Raw genomic sequence first — 14,890 nt, 5'->3', positions numbered from 1 at the left:
AGGATGAACTATTCGGTGCAAAATCCAGGTGGCCTGCTTGCCTTTTTTCAGTGAGGATATGTTTTCAATCTTCAAGTTCAAGCCAAAAACATCTCAAACGTGTAAAACCACATGATAAGCATTCATCTCTTCTTTTTTACCCCTACCAAATATCAAAAACACGTAATCACACCTACCCTAGAAACAACCCCAAACCCTAAAAGGCAAGACCTCTTTATAAACCCCCTACAATCCCAACATCAAACCCTACTATAGAAAACCAAACCCCACAATAGAAAATCAAACCCCAAAAATGAGTTTCATCCAGCACATCCCCATTACTTTCTTCCTCCTCCTTCTCATCCCTCTCCACTTTACCCTGTCCCATGCAGCAAGGTTCGACATCCGCAACAACTGCCCCTATATCGTCTGGGCAACCGCAATACTTGGTGGTGGCAGGCAACTCAACCGTGGAGAAACCTGGACCCTAAACGTGAACCCGGGAACAACAATGGCACGAATTTGGGCCCGAACAAACTACGCCTTCAACAACTCAGGTCGTGGAAAATGCCAAACCAGTGACTGTGGATGACTCCTCCAATGCAAAGCCTATGGCTCACCCCAAAACACCCTAGCCGAGTATGCCCTAAACCAATTCGGTAACATGGACTTTTTCGACATTTCACTGGTAGATGGTTTCAATGTTCCAATGAAATTCAGTCCCACGTCAAATGGGTGCACAAGGGGGATCAAATGTGCTCAAGATATTAACACGCAATGCCCAAATGAGTTGAGGGCTCCTGGTGGGTGTCACAACCCTTGTACTGTGTTTTAAACGGACCAGTATTGTTGCAATTCTGGGAGGTGTGGACCTACAAATTTATCCAAATTTTTTAAAAATCAGTGTAGGGATGCTTATAGTTATCCAAAGGATGATCCAACAAGTACTTTTACTTGCCCTAGTGGGACTAACTACAAGGTTGTGTTCTGCCCTTGAAATTAGTTACTCCCTTGATCTCGTGAGACATGGAATAGGCTAAAAAGTACTAAAAAGGTTTTATGTACGCAATAGTTTTAAAATTTGAGGGCTTTATATGCAAATACAGTATTTTGCGCATTTCATGTTGTATGATTTATATGGATATCGCGCGTATTTGTTATTTTTTCATTTTAATTTTTCATATGATGCTATGACTTGATGAATAATGGTGGAAAGAGTGATCTTAAATTGAGCATAACTATAACTCAAGGGTTAAAGAGCCCTATTAGCCTAGTATCTATGACAAAAGTTCGTTTATATAGCACACTAAAAAAAATTGTCACTTAATACTACAGTCTAGTGGTGTTTATCTTCTTTTGTAAGTAAGAAGTTATAAATTCGAATTTGGTGAATGACGAATTTAATACAAATTAGGGTTATCTACACCTATATAGACCCTATTTTTGGTAAGAACAAAAGAGGAGTACGTACACCCACACATGCCCTACTTCCTCTTCCTTTTTAATTTTTTATTATTTGAAAAAGAATAAAAGAGAAATGTCTACGTCCACACAAACCCTAATCTTTGCAAACCTAATCGTTGCTAAGAACTAAAAACACTATGATTTCTTTATAGTTTGTCTAATGGAATTATATCACTTGATTAGGCTATATGCCAAAGTTCTACCAACAAGCTTTTTCCTACGGATTTTATATACACCTTCACCACAAATAAATTTTGGATCTAAGGAAAGACTTGACTTGGTTGTCTTATAAGACCTAGCAACAATGGTCGAGTCGATCGAATTGTGTCGACGTGAGGTACTATTATGTGGCTATTCTGATGCTTCAAATTAACTAGCAAAAATGCTCGAGCGATGTTGCGGATTTTAAGACTGTTTAAGATGATACTATTTTCATATACAATTTGAGAAGCCTAAATTAGCAGCATATTACAATGATCAAATGGTTGGTAGTATCAACCTGCTTATTGTTAAAAATATTGTGAATAGATTATATGAATATGTCACTGGAATGTAGATTTTATGAATTCGTCCACTTCCCGTTGACATCCACTTTCATTGCATAGCGGTGAAATATCTCAAAGCCCTTGATAAGTCCCGACCAAAAGCCTTGTTTGTATTGCTTAGCCAAGGCGTGATTGTACATTGTGGATGACATGAACTTCTCGATCTCTTTTGCCGCTAACATCTCCACTGGTCGACAAGCCCTTTTCAATTTCTACTTCAAGGATGCAATGTTCTTCGCGCGATCTTCCTCATGCATAGTAATCATCCCTACAATTGTTTCAAGCTCATTCGGCTCGAACGAGCCTATGTCTTCCATCCAGGGGGAGGAAAGAGGTAAGCATGAGTGGGAATATGAAGAAGAAGATTTATGGGGAGAGGTGCGAGGGGACCAAGGGTGGAAACTAGGCCCGGCTCAGGCCCAGTGCGGGCAGGGCGACCGTCCGGGGCCTAAAAAAATTGGGGGCACCAAAATTATTAGGGCGGTATATTTATATATGTTTTTATAAGAGTATAAATTTATAAAATTTGGTTTAGTGACAAAGAAATTTAACTAGAACTAGTGGTTTTGTTGTTTAAAATAAATGAGGAGGTCTTAGGTTCAAAACATCATGTGTGTTTATCTACATTCCAATTTTTACAAATTTCTTTTCATAACAGTATAATTTTATAAAATTTGGCTAAATGATCCAGAAGTTTAATTAGAAGCAATGGTTTTTGTCGTTTAAAATTAACGAGAGGTCCTAAGTTCGAAATGCTATGTGCATGTTTATTTTTTTCAATTTTTACAAATTTTTGTTTGGTTGTTAATTTATTTACTAGCTATGTGGGTTGCTATTTTTAAATATCTGTTCCAATTCAAGTCTAATCTTCAGCAAAGAGTAATGCGTAGACTAATTTTTTAGACCAAATTTGCAAATAATATTACGTGTCATAAAAAGGTTTAATTTAGTGTTCATTTATTACTTATACATATCTTTAAAGACTCAAAAACATTAATATTTTTTAAGTCTTATATTGATGAGGTTAGTAAATAAGAAAAGATAACTCACGGTTTATACAAAAACATTTTAAAAGTTCAGATTGAAAACAAAACTCATAATCTATCTACTTGAAAGCTTGAAGTTTTTTAGTTTCCTTCTCTACAAAATAAATTAATTATTCTGTGTTTCTAAATTATTGAGTTTGAAGTATTTTTCTAAATATAATTTTGTCGATGTTTGACGTGTGAAAACAAATATTTTTTTTATATGAAATGAGGGCAAATTTTTTGACTGGCCCTGGTGGGAACGGGAAGGTGAAGGTTTCATTGATTGACTTTGATATGGATTTCTTCATTAGAGGGATGAGAGAATGGGGTCTTTTGTGTTTCTTTATATACACCCAAAATCACCAAAATCAAAGGACAACTAAATTAAAAAAAATGAGATGTCTCGTACGTTTCCCAAAATTAAAAATTGGGCCCTAAATTTTGGGCAGTGGTTTGAATTTTCCTCTAGAGAAAAATTTGAAAATTTAGTATTTATAATTTTCGTGCACATTCTATGCATGTCTCATGCACAGTACATATGAGTTTTCCATGCATGTACCATGCACATAATGCATGTCCTAGGCACATAATATGCACATGGTATGCACATGATGTGCACAATACATGCACATGTTTTGTACATATTGTCCAAGTAGAATTTTGTATATTTTCTTAAGTTCTTTAGTTTTTGTCAAAAACTTCTTAACTTCTTTTAAGGATAACTGAAAGCATGGTACACTAAATGGTAAAAAGTAGAAGTGGAAGTAGTCATTAATCCCATTTCATTAGAATGAGCAACAATACATATTGCATCAAAGTGATCAAAAGTATTATCTTGATGCTCCAATGCCCCAATTTCAAAAGAAGGATAGTGGTGCAGCAAGTTGAGAAGGTCTCTGTAAGTTTCAACTTTGGAAGACTGCACAAAAAGAGACCTTCACAGTCTACAAAAAAGGGTGGCTAATGCCACGCCTAAAACAAACGCCTATGAAGGAGGCTGGGATTGTCGGTCATGTCGACATCAAGCCAATCTATGTTGCCCTTGGTGCCACTGTGAAGATTGGCGTATGCCAAGAACAACTCAACTCCTTCCTCGTAAGCCTTCTTCTTCTTCTTCATCTCAAGGTAACCCTATCATCATACGAACACTATTTCAGTTTGTGTTTCAAGCTCCTCGATAGACTTCAACAACTCAATTCTTGCCCTACATGCCTCTTTTTTCTTTTCAATGTTAGCGATTCAAGTCTTGAAAAATGCGGCTTGTTCCTTAGCCATGAGGTTTGACGCATTGAAATCGAAGTTGGTAGTGACTTCGTTCTCATGGTCAGATTCCTCGATCGATGTTGTATAACCAAACATTGTTGAACTATTTCAGGCGTCTAGGCTAATCTTGTGATGAAGTTTGCAATTTGTTAGTGTGTGTGTGTGTGCGCGCGCGCGCATGTGTGGAGTTAATAATGTGAAATGTTGTGGTTTAATAGGTGAACAAAGACATGCGCGCATGTGTGGAGTTAATAATGTGAAATGTTGTGGTTTAATAGGTGAACAAAGACATGATTGCCTATGAAAAAGGCAAGAAATTGGCGCCAGCAAATTGTTGTAGTTCCCTAAACAAAGGATGGATACATGGCACCAAAAAATACCTTGGTGGGATACTTTCCCAAATTTTTTAACAAAAAAATGTGTGATAAAGAGCAATGTAATGTGTGATTTGGGATTCTCCTCAACATTTGGCAGCAAATAGGATGATACTTACCCCATTATTTTAAGGCTTCTTTTAATGGAAAAGGTATCATCCTCATAGTTGTGTAAATCCCAAGCTAAAAAATGGAAATTGGTTAGCTGGCTTCCATGGTTTGTTTGGAAATGTATTGGTTGGCTTCATAACCTAATTGATAAGACAAGGTAGATAAGTTATACATGTGTTGTACATGACCTCACCTTTATGTCTTGTCCTAACCTACTTGAGGTGTGCATTCCATGTAAATGTGGAAGATGTCATTTCTTCTCATGTCAATTCATAAATGTTTAATAATAATGTGTTGTAAAAAAAAGAGTTTTAATTAGGGTTATATTTGGCCACTTAATTTGACCCAATGGGCTTTCACCCACATCATGGTAGACTGGTATAAATATCATTTTTTCACACAAACCCCATCACATTGAATGTGGGTTATAAACATGACAATCGAATATTCTTCGTATTTGCAGAGCAAATGCATAACTGAATGGATGCACAATATATGCACAACCTATGCATAAGGAGCTGCTTCTACCATTTAAACAAAAAAAAAAAAACACTTTAATCCAAATATACCATGACATGCACATTACAGGGACAACCCATGCAAGGGAAACAATCATGTGGTGTTGGGGATATCAACAAGTTCCCTGCAAGTTCGTTGGTTAAGACTAAGCTTCTAGCAATGCTTGCATTTCTGATGGACTATATCTTCTCCTTAGGACGGGATACACCGTTTCTTAGGTCTCCAGGCCATTACCTTTGTAAACACGAAAAATTCCTGAAACAAGAAACAAGAATACGTGTACAAAATAATATTTTGTGTTTAATGATTTTGGGGTTACAATCTCTTTGTAATTTGATCCTCTGATTCTATCTTCATAGGGTGTAGGTTTGTGGATGAGCTGTTGATCCAAAAGGCCGTCGGGGCTTGATCTAAGGATGAACAGTTGATGAATGGATCTTCAAGGGGCGTTGGGCTTGATCTTGAAGAATGGGTGTATGAGTTTGTTGAGGTTGTTGATCCAAAGGGCCGTTGGGGCTTGATCTTAGGATGAACGGATGATGAACGATGAACACTTTCTTCAAGGGGCCGTCGGGGCTTGATCTTGAGTCGGTGGAAGTTCTTCAAGGGCCGTTGGGGCTTGACCTTGAAGGAACGGATGATGAACGATGAACATTTTCTTCAAGGGCCGTCGGGGCTTGATCTTGAATAATGGTTGTGTGGATTTCTTCAAGGGCTTTTGGGCTTGATCTTGAAGGTTGATGGATGAACGGATCTTCAAGGCTCTTAGGCTTAATCTTGAAGAACGATTGGATGTGTGAATTTTTTGAGGTTGTTGATCCAAAGGGTCGTTGGGGCTTGATCTTAGGATGAACGGATGATGAATGATGAACACTTTCTTCAAGGGGCCGTCGGGGCTTGATCTTGAGTTAGTGGAAGTTCTTCAAGGGCCGTTGGGGCTTGACCTTGAAGGAGGATTTGACGAAGAACGAAGAGTGTTTTCTTGATCCTTCGGGATTTGCTTGAGAGCTTTAGAGTTTCAAAGCTTCAAGGTTTTGGTGTGATGTAAATTCCTTTCTTTCTTTTTTCTTCCAAAATGAATGCCTTGGCTTCCTATTTATAGAATTCCAAAACTTGATTTTTGGATTTAAATAATCAGATGAAATAAATCATTTCTGCCAGGTATTGACACGTGTCCTATTCGATGACTTTTCCAATTTATTTTGATTTTTCGTTGAGTCACACGCTACATGTAAAATTTATGTGACACGTGAGCGTTGAAATTTTAATTATTGGTCAACATTCATTTCACCGAAATTTTGATGTCTACAAATGCCCCCACTTCAAGGCGCGTCATAGACATGTGCTTGTCACGTGTAGAAGATGCGTTTTGAAGTCCCTTAATGTAGATGTCAACCCAAGGGCCGTCGAGGCTTGATCTTGAGTTCGACTGGAAGATTTTCTGGTTTCCTCCAATCGTTGATTTTCCACCGGCTACTCTTGAACTGGACTGGAGGATTCTTTTGGTTTCCTCCAATCGTTGATTTTCCTTTGTGCTACTCTTGAACTGGGCAGCAGGATTCTTTTGGTCTCCCCCGAAGGTCTGAGCTTACTCCTTTTATCTGTTTCTTTGTTCAATCTCTCCAATTCGTATTGAAGAGGGTTAGAGGATAGCTCAGCATTTGCAGTTGTTGCTTGTCTCTACATGCTTCAATGTATCATTTTCACTTGCCTTACTTGCTCCTCTTTGCAGAAGTGGTCCCTTATCTGGAAGTGTATCAACCGTTGAAGATGACTACTCGAGAGCAACGCTAGGTAAGCAACCAGGGAATAGCTTCCAGGCAGTCGGCTCCAGATCGGAAGACTGACTCCAAGTGCCGGCTGATTGCTTCTTTCACTTTGTCATGCGAGTAAGAACAAGGACAAAGAAAAAGACAGGGAAAGAGCATGATATGAGATATTTTTGCTTTTGACCTTGATGATATGAGATACCTTTGCTTTTGAAGAAGCGGTGAATGAATCAGCACATGCTTCAATCTATCGTTTCCTCCTGGGTCATCTGTACTCCAGGCATCTGGTATCATCTTTGGGGAAGAAGAAAAAATTGAGTATTTCGAAAGGCTTTGCTGGGAGTGCGCCCTCAGAGGTGAGGAAGAGTTGGGCATTTTCTTCAGGTCTGCCTTGCCATAAAAGATGAAGGTCGACATATATAGGGATTTCCCAATAGCCAGTGGTGGTACTGTTCTTTTACCCTTGTCGACAAACGTCTCTTCGATTTTTGAACAAGCGTCTCTTCGATTTCTGAGCGAGCGCCTCTTCGAAAAAGTAGTCACGGGTGCGGCTCTGTCACCACGCTTGTTGGCAAAGGCGCGTAGTTAGGATGATAACCTTCACGTGTTTTCAACTTTGTCAGAGATCTTTTGACAAAGTTGAACGCGTTATCTGAAAAGCCGCGAAAGCGTCGCCGAACTTCACGCAGGAAAATCCGGTTTTTTGAATCGGTGGTCGTGTCGCCTTGGCTTTTTATAGAGGTATCTGATGCGAGATTTATACGCGCACAAATTAAACCCTCTTTTTGTCAAATTGTAGTATAGGTGCAAGTAGGGATCGTTCTGGACCGGGGATTAGGAGGGATTGTTAATCTCTTGGAAACTGACTTAAAAACGTAAAAACAATATAAAACACTAAACTAGACTCAAGGAATTCAAAAATACTTTAAAACATAAACTAAACAGATTCTAACAAGTTCAAAAGACTCAAAACTCTTAAAAACACAAACTAAATTGATTTCTAACTAATTTGACATTAAAGTAAAGGGGGATTTAGGTTTTGACAAAATTAAACTAAATGAACAAATTGCAATTAAAACAGAATGTAAATATGAATGTGAATAAAATATGGATGATGGAATAGCCAAGGGGTTCTTCTCCACACATGTTACACTTGCATACAAGATTGATTCTCAGTTGGTCTTTCGATAAATTATGAAACTCAACGCCCCGGGTTAATTAGGTCCGCTTAAATTAACCGTCAAGTTTTCCTTAAGTTAATGAATTGGATGGGTTAGCGCAACGCAATTCACCACATTCTCCAAAAGTCCTTTACGTGAACAGCACAATAAAGATACAATCAAAGATCATTAAGCATTATGAAAACTATAAGTGTTGACGAGGCATTCGTTACTATGATGAGCATGAAACTCGTGCCAAGAATTCATTTAACGCGATTGTTTATAAGCAACCTCCACTACTTGTGAATATAAGTTCATAACGATTAGGTGAAATTCACTTATATTCTAGCGTCATATTTATGCATGAAAATTAAGCGCGCATTCTTAATAAACATTCACAAATAAGTTATCAATCAAACGGTTAAACAAATTGAATCCACAACTTATGAAATTCCAACGAAAGTTAATCAATTCATATTGCAAATATAAACATAGTTTCGAATCACCCCCTAGCTAAAGGGGGTTTAGTTCCTCATAACTTTGAAATCAAAGAAACACCTAAACATTCCAACAACTCAAACTTGAATTGTATGAACGTTTAGGCACTCTTCTCTTCCATTCCTCATACGTACAAAACAAAGAGAATTGAATTTAAACTTTGAAATCAAAGAAACACCTAAACATTCCAACAACTCACACTTGAATTGTATGAACGTTTAGGCCCTCTTATCTTCCTCGTTGTTGTAGCATAAGGTCTAAGGTGAGGTTTGGGGGATTATGGAAATGGATGAGGAGTGGTGTTTGGATTATAAGGGAATGGATGGGAAGCTCATGGCTAGGGAAGGGAGAATGTGTTTGTAATGTGTTGTGTATGAAATGAGATGTCCATGAATGAATGAATGCAAGGGTATTTATAGGAGTAGTGGAGGGAACATATGGCTATGTCATTTGTAGGTGAAGTAGGTGGATGTTGTAGGTGAAGTAGGTGGATGTTGTAGGTGAAGTAGGTGGATGTTGTAGGTGAGTAGGTGGATGTTGTACGTGAAGTAGGTGGATGTTGTAGGTGATTATGAGTGATAAGTGATAAGTGTATGATATGTTAAGTGATAAGTGAATGATTATGATAAGTGATAAATGAATGTATGATATGATAAGTGGTGAATGATATGTGGTGAATGATAAGTGGTAGTGTTTAAGTATTGAAAATAGGGAACAAAGCCCTTCCTTGCATGGCAAGGAAGGGAGACACAAGGAAACACACGACAATGTCCTAAGGTTGCTAGGAATGTTGTTTTTGTGTTCTAAAATGCGTAGGAGTTTTCAATGATGCTCAAACATGAGGTCTTTTTAGGATTTAACTTTCCTACTTCAAGTCTTCAATTTCGTCCAAACTTTGGCTCCATGGATAAGCTATCCAATCCATGCCCAAAAATGCCCCAAATAGCCTCAAAATGCACTTTCTTGCTCCCTAAGCCCTTAGAACCTGAAAACACACAAAAGAAGCATAAAGAACTAAAATAACTAAAGAAACATAACGTAAATGTACGAGAACAAGCCATTTAAGTCGCATGAATATGCTCCTATCAAATACCCCCACACTTATCTTTTGCTAGTCCTCGAGCAAAACAAAACAACAAAAGAACACGAAACTAGACAAAACGAACAAAACACAACCTACACCTTCCAACAATCGTCTAATGGATTTCCAATGCACATGACAAGTTAAAAATCATTAGTCCCATAGATTTTTGTCATCTTCACACTTAAGTACATTCTTACTCATAGTCACCACATATTATTTCACAAATAAGCATTTAAAACCATGTTTTGAATGTAGTAACATGCCTTAGAGAATTTGCTCAAATCCTTACAAGATATGCACTCGTTTTTCACACAGATTTTCTGACTACACACCCTAAACTAGTTATATGTGAGAAGATTGATGTAAACATAAAAACGAACACTCACATATATGTATTTCAAAGGAAGCAATTTCTGGAGTTAATAAGCATGTTTAGATATGATCTCATGAATGGAATGCTACTACTTAGATGCGAGAACCAGTGACACCATATGCTCATACCAAGTTCAAACTCCACAATTGAAATACATAACACTTAAGATTGAAGTCACGGGTTATAATGGGGCTTGGGGTGTTTGGATAACAAAGAAGGAGTACGGAAAACAAAGGTTCTTTAAGCAATAGTGAGCAAAGTAATGAATTAGACATTTAGAATTCCCTTTAGAACGCAAAAATCAACTTTGAACACCCAAGGGGGAATCACACAAAACTTAGGGCCATATTCAACTTTTTTGGATCCTTTCTTCAACCATCAACGCTTGTGAGTTCATCCTTACTTATTTTCACTCCTTTTTTTATTTTATTTTATTTTTTTTTTGAATCTCAAAACATATATATAAACTTAAGAACAAACTTTCACTCCCCCACACTCATTTTCTTGCATAATGTAACTCAAAAGGAATTCATTTTCCGTCATGCTTACTATGCTTCAAGAACAAGGGTACAGATGGTCCTAATCTAGGCTAGGTAAGGGGTGATGTGGTTAGCAAAGAAAATAGGCTAAACGAGGCTCAACGGGGTTAAGACTTACAATATATACGAAATATAGGAAGTAAGGCTATTTGGCTATGATGGCAACTACACAACTTCATCTTGATATATGTTATGCAATTCAATGTCATGCTTTGAATGAAACGGATATAAGTTCTAGCATTTAGTTCTATCATGATACAATTGCATTCTAAGTAGCAACCGAGCAAGGAATAATGAGATCATGCAACAACTTAAGAAAACAAAGAATCACAGAAAATAACTCTCCAAAGAAAGTAATGGCTCGAGTCTCACAGGGTTGTAGCGTTTGTTTGAGTTTCTTCCTTCAAGCATGTTACAAAAACGAATTTTTCTTTTATGATTGCATGTGAAGTCATACATTATAACCATAACCAAGCATATACCAAGAGTAAATCAAACATTCATCCCTGTAAGCATATACCAAGAGTAAATCAAACATTCATCCCTGTTTATAACTCTCTTTAACAGTCATGCAATTACAAACCAAATCCTTGTCATTTTGTTGGAAGGTACCCTAAGACACAAACACACAAAAACGACTGAAAACACTCTTTTTAGGCTTTTCAAAACATATTTTTCAAATTTTTATGTGATTTTCGGAGTTATAAAACAAAACACAAAAAAAAAAAAAAAACACTCTAAAACAACTTAAAAACACCTTAAAACAGTAAGGAACAACATTTGAAGTTATGGGTGATAAAATCTCACGAATTTGTATCAACGACATTGGTTACCCCCCCACACTTAAATCAAACATTGTCCTCAATGTTTTAAGCATAGATTCACATAAAACATAAGTAAACACATAAAAAGCATTTAAACATACTAAACATGGCAGAATGTAAATAACAAAGAGAAGAGTTTAGAGACGCAAATCTGGTTGTGGAATGTAAATTCCATCTTCTCCTTGTTGATTGCATTGAGGCTTGATGTTGTTGATTCCACAGGGGTTCCTCCCATCGTTGATTTTCCTTTGTGCTACTCTTGAACTGGGCAGCAGGATTCTTCTGGTCTCCCCCGAAGGTCTGAGCTTACTCCTTTGGTCTGTTTCTTTGTTCAATCTTTCCAATTCGTATTGAAAAGGGTTGGAGGATAACTCAGCCTATGTTTGTCTCCACATGCTTCAATGTATCATTTTCACTTGCCTTGCTTGCTCCCTTTGCAGAAGTGGTCCCTTCTCCGGAAGTGTGTCAACCGTTGAAGATGACTACTCGAGAGCAACGCTAGGTAAGCAATCAGGAATGCATTCCTGATTGCTTTCATTTACTTTGCCATGCGAGTAATAACAAGGGCAAAGGAAAAGATAGGGAAAGAGCATGATATGAGATACTTTTGCTTTAGACCTTGATGATATGAGATACCTTTGCTTTTGAAGAAACGGCGAATGAAGCAGCACATGTATTTGTTGTGGTTGTCTCCACATGCTTCGATCGACCGTTTCTTTTTGCCTCATCTGTACTCCCGGTATCTGGTATCTTCTTTGGGGGAGAAAAAATCGAGTATTTCAAAAGGCGTTGCTGGGAGAGCGCCCTCAGAGGTGCGGAAGAGTTGGACATTTTCTTCAGGTTTGCCTTGCCATAAAAGACGAAGGTTGACATATATAGAGATAATATCAAGTGGTGGTACTGTTCTTTTACCCTTGTCGACAAACGTTTTGATCCCGCAAATCCGGCTTTTTGAAATAGTGGCGCCTCTTCGATTTCTGAGCGACGCCCCTTCGATTTCTGAACGACACCCCTTTGCTTTCTGAACGACACGTAGTAGTGCGGATGCGGCTCCTTTTGACAAAGCTGCACGCGGTTTCTGAAAAGCAGAGAAAGCGTCGCCGAACTTTGACAAAGTTGAACGCGTCTTCTGAAAAGCTGAGAAAGTTTCGCCTAACTTACGTCGGAAATTCCGGCTTTTTGAATCGGTGGACGCGTCGCCTTGCCTTTTTATAGAGTTATCGATCATCGCCAACACACACACTCTGAAGAATTCCCATTCTTGAACATCGTCTCCGGCCCTTTGAAATTTAACTCCATCCACCCCTTCTCTTTGAACACTTTTGAAAAATGGCAAACCCATCGAACCTTAGCTTGGAATTGAGCCTTAGCAGTGATACGGGCGCGCCGCGTCAAGGTAACGTATGGCGCCCTTCTTTCTTATCTTCTAACGGTCCTCTTTCAGGTGAAGACTCTGTGATGCAGGACGCCACAACAGCTACAATAGTAGCTAGGAACCTCCTTACTCCAAAAGATAGTAGGCTGCTGTCAGGACGGTCCGATGAGTTGGCCGTTCAAGAATCCCTCGCACTTAGTGTTCAGTGTGCGAGTTCTGTGTCCAACATGGGCCAACGCCTGCTTGCCCGCTCCCGTCAGGTGGAATCATTGATGGCAGAGGTGGAAAGTCTCAAGCAGGAGATCAAACTGCTTAAGTACGAGAATAGAAGTTTGCACGTGCTTGCCAACAACTATTCGACGGGTATGAAGAGGAAGCTTGATGAGCTACAAGAATCCAATGGTCGGATGCAAAGTGACCGTCAAACTGACCGTCAAAGGCTTGCGGCTTACTTCCAGAGGCACATTTTTCCGGGCTCATCCAGCGTTTGGCCAAGTATTGAGGCCTCTTCTTTGATGCCTCCCGCTCCGATACCTTCCGCCCCGATGCCTTCCGCCTCGATGCCTTCTGCTCCGATGCCTTCCGCATCTATGCCTCCTGCTTCTAGAGTTTTGCCCAGTAGTGGGGCTTCAAGTAAACGCCCTTTGTGAAGCTCCATCATTCTGCCATGTTTTTTTTTTTTTTTTTTTTTTTTTTTTTTTTTTTTTTTTTTTTTTTTTTTATGTAAATAAAATCAAACGGCATGGAATTGGTCCTTGAATGGAAGGTGATACTTGAAGTGAACCGGCATTGGTTCAAATTCTAAAGTGGGTGCCTGGATCATTAACAACATATTAGTATAAAAGAAAATTGAAATTCGGGGAGGCGGCTTACCTGTGTGCTCCGACATAAACTCAAGAATAAACACCACTCGCTGGAAAGTTTCAGGGATATTGGACTTGGCCAGATTGCATGTGAGTATTGGTCCTTGTCTTGTGTCATAAAATTCAATTTCTTTGGGGTTGTTTGCCTCAAGTATATCCTTTTCTAGACATTCCCCAGTCACATCTTGCTCTTGATTCTTTGGAAAGGATTCGAAGATGCCTTTCTCACCCTCTTCTTCCTTGGATTGCATAATCTTGCAAGGAATAGGGACATTCAGTGGAACGGGGTTAGAAATAATTAACTTTGGAACAACCTTACCTGAATTGGATGGCGTAGGAGCGATAGGTGCCTGCGGCAAAGGTGTTTCCACCCTTGCCATAGGTTGCGTGTGTTCCTCTTCCTCAATTAGCAGCTCCTCATCCACTTCTTGCTCTTGAATTTGTTTCATGAACTCCATAATCTGCCCAATTTGCTCCTCCCATTTACCCAACTTCTTGTCTTGATTTTGTTCGTCCTTGGTTTGAGTTTGGACTTCCTGCGTCAAAGTAGTAAGTAATTGAAAAATCGTATCATTATCGCTTGAATTACTTACATTGCTTTGGGCAGGTTGTTGTGGCTGCATAGGCGTTGTATAGAACTCCTCATATGGTTGCCAATATTCTCCTTGTTGAGTCTCCTCGACTTGGTTTTGTGAGCCCTACACCAAACAAAGTAATTCATTAAGCTTTTGATTATAATCTATTGACGAACTTGAGTTTGGTTGGGCATATTGAATATGAGGTTGTGGTGGATGCATAGACGTTGAATAGAACTCCTCATAAGGCTGCCAATATCCTTCTTGTTGAATATGTTGAGGTTCCCACCATATAGAGTTTGAATGATCACTCCAATCGGAATTGTAAGTATTGGAAAACACGTCGTTCCTTGATTGATTATGATCAAATGTACCAACTCTTTGCGTTTGGTACTCTTCCATAAGCTGTGACAAAAGAGAAGCACTATCAAGTGCCATGTCTTGCGTCTAAAAGAAAACTAAAAATATATACACATAAACGAAAATAAAACAATCCAAGAGATTAGCAAAATTGCTAATCCCCGGCAACGGCGCCAAAATTTGATGC

At 38.7% G+C, this 14,890-nt stretch overlaps 1 pseudogene; it reads left to right on the top strand.

Moving 5' to 3' along the window:
- The first annotated feature begins 272 nt into the window (after nucleotides 1-272).
- On the top strand, nucleotides 273-1,045 carry LOC137711489 (protein P21 pseudogene; annotated as a pseudogene).
- Nucleotides 1,046-14,890: the final 13,845 nt, after the last annotated feature.

The sequence above is a fragment of the Pyrus communis genome, chromosome 6 (assembly GCF_041283825.1).
Source record: "Pyrus communis isolate YQ-2024b chromosome 6, ASM4128382v1, whole genome shotgun sequence".
NCBI lineage: Eukaryota > Viridiplantae > Streptophyta > Magnoliopsida > Rosales > Rosaceae > Pyrus > Pyrus communis.
Note: the sequence above shows the minus strand (reverse complement) of the source record. Positions and strands in the feature narration are given on the sequence as shown.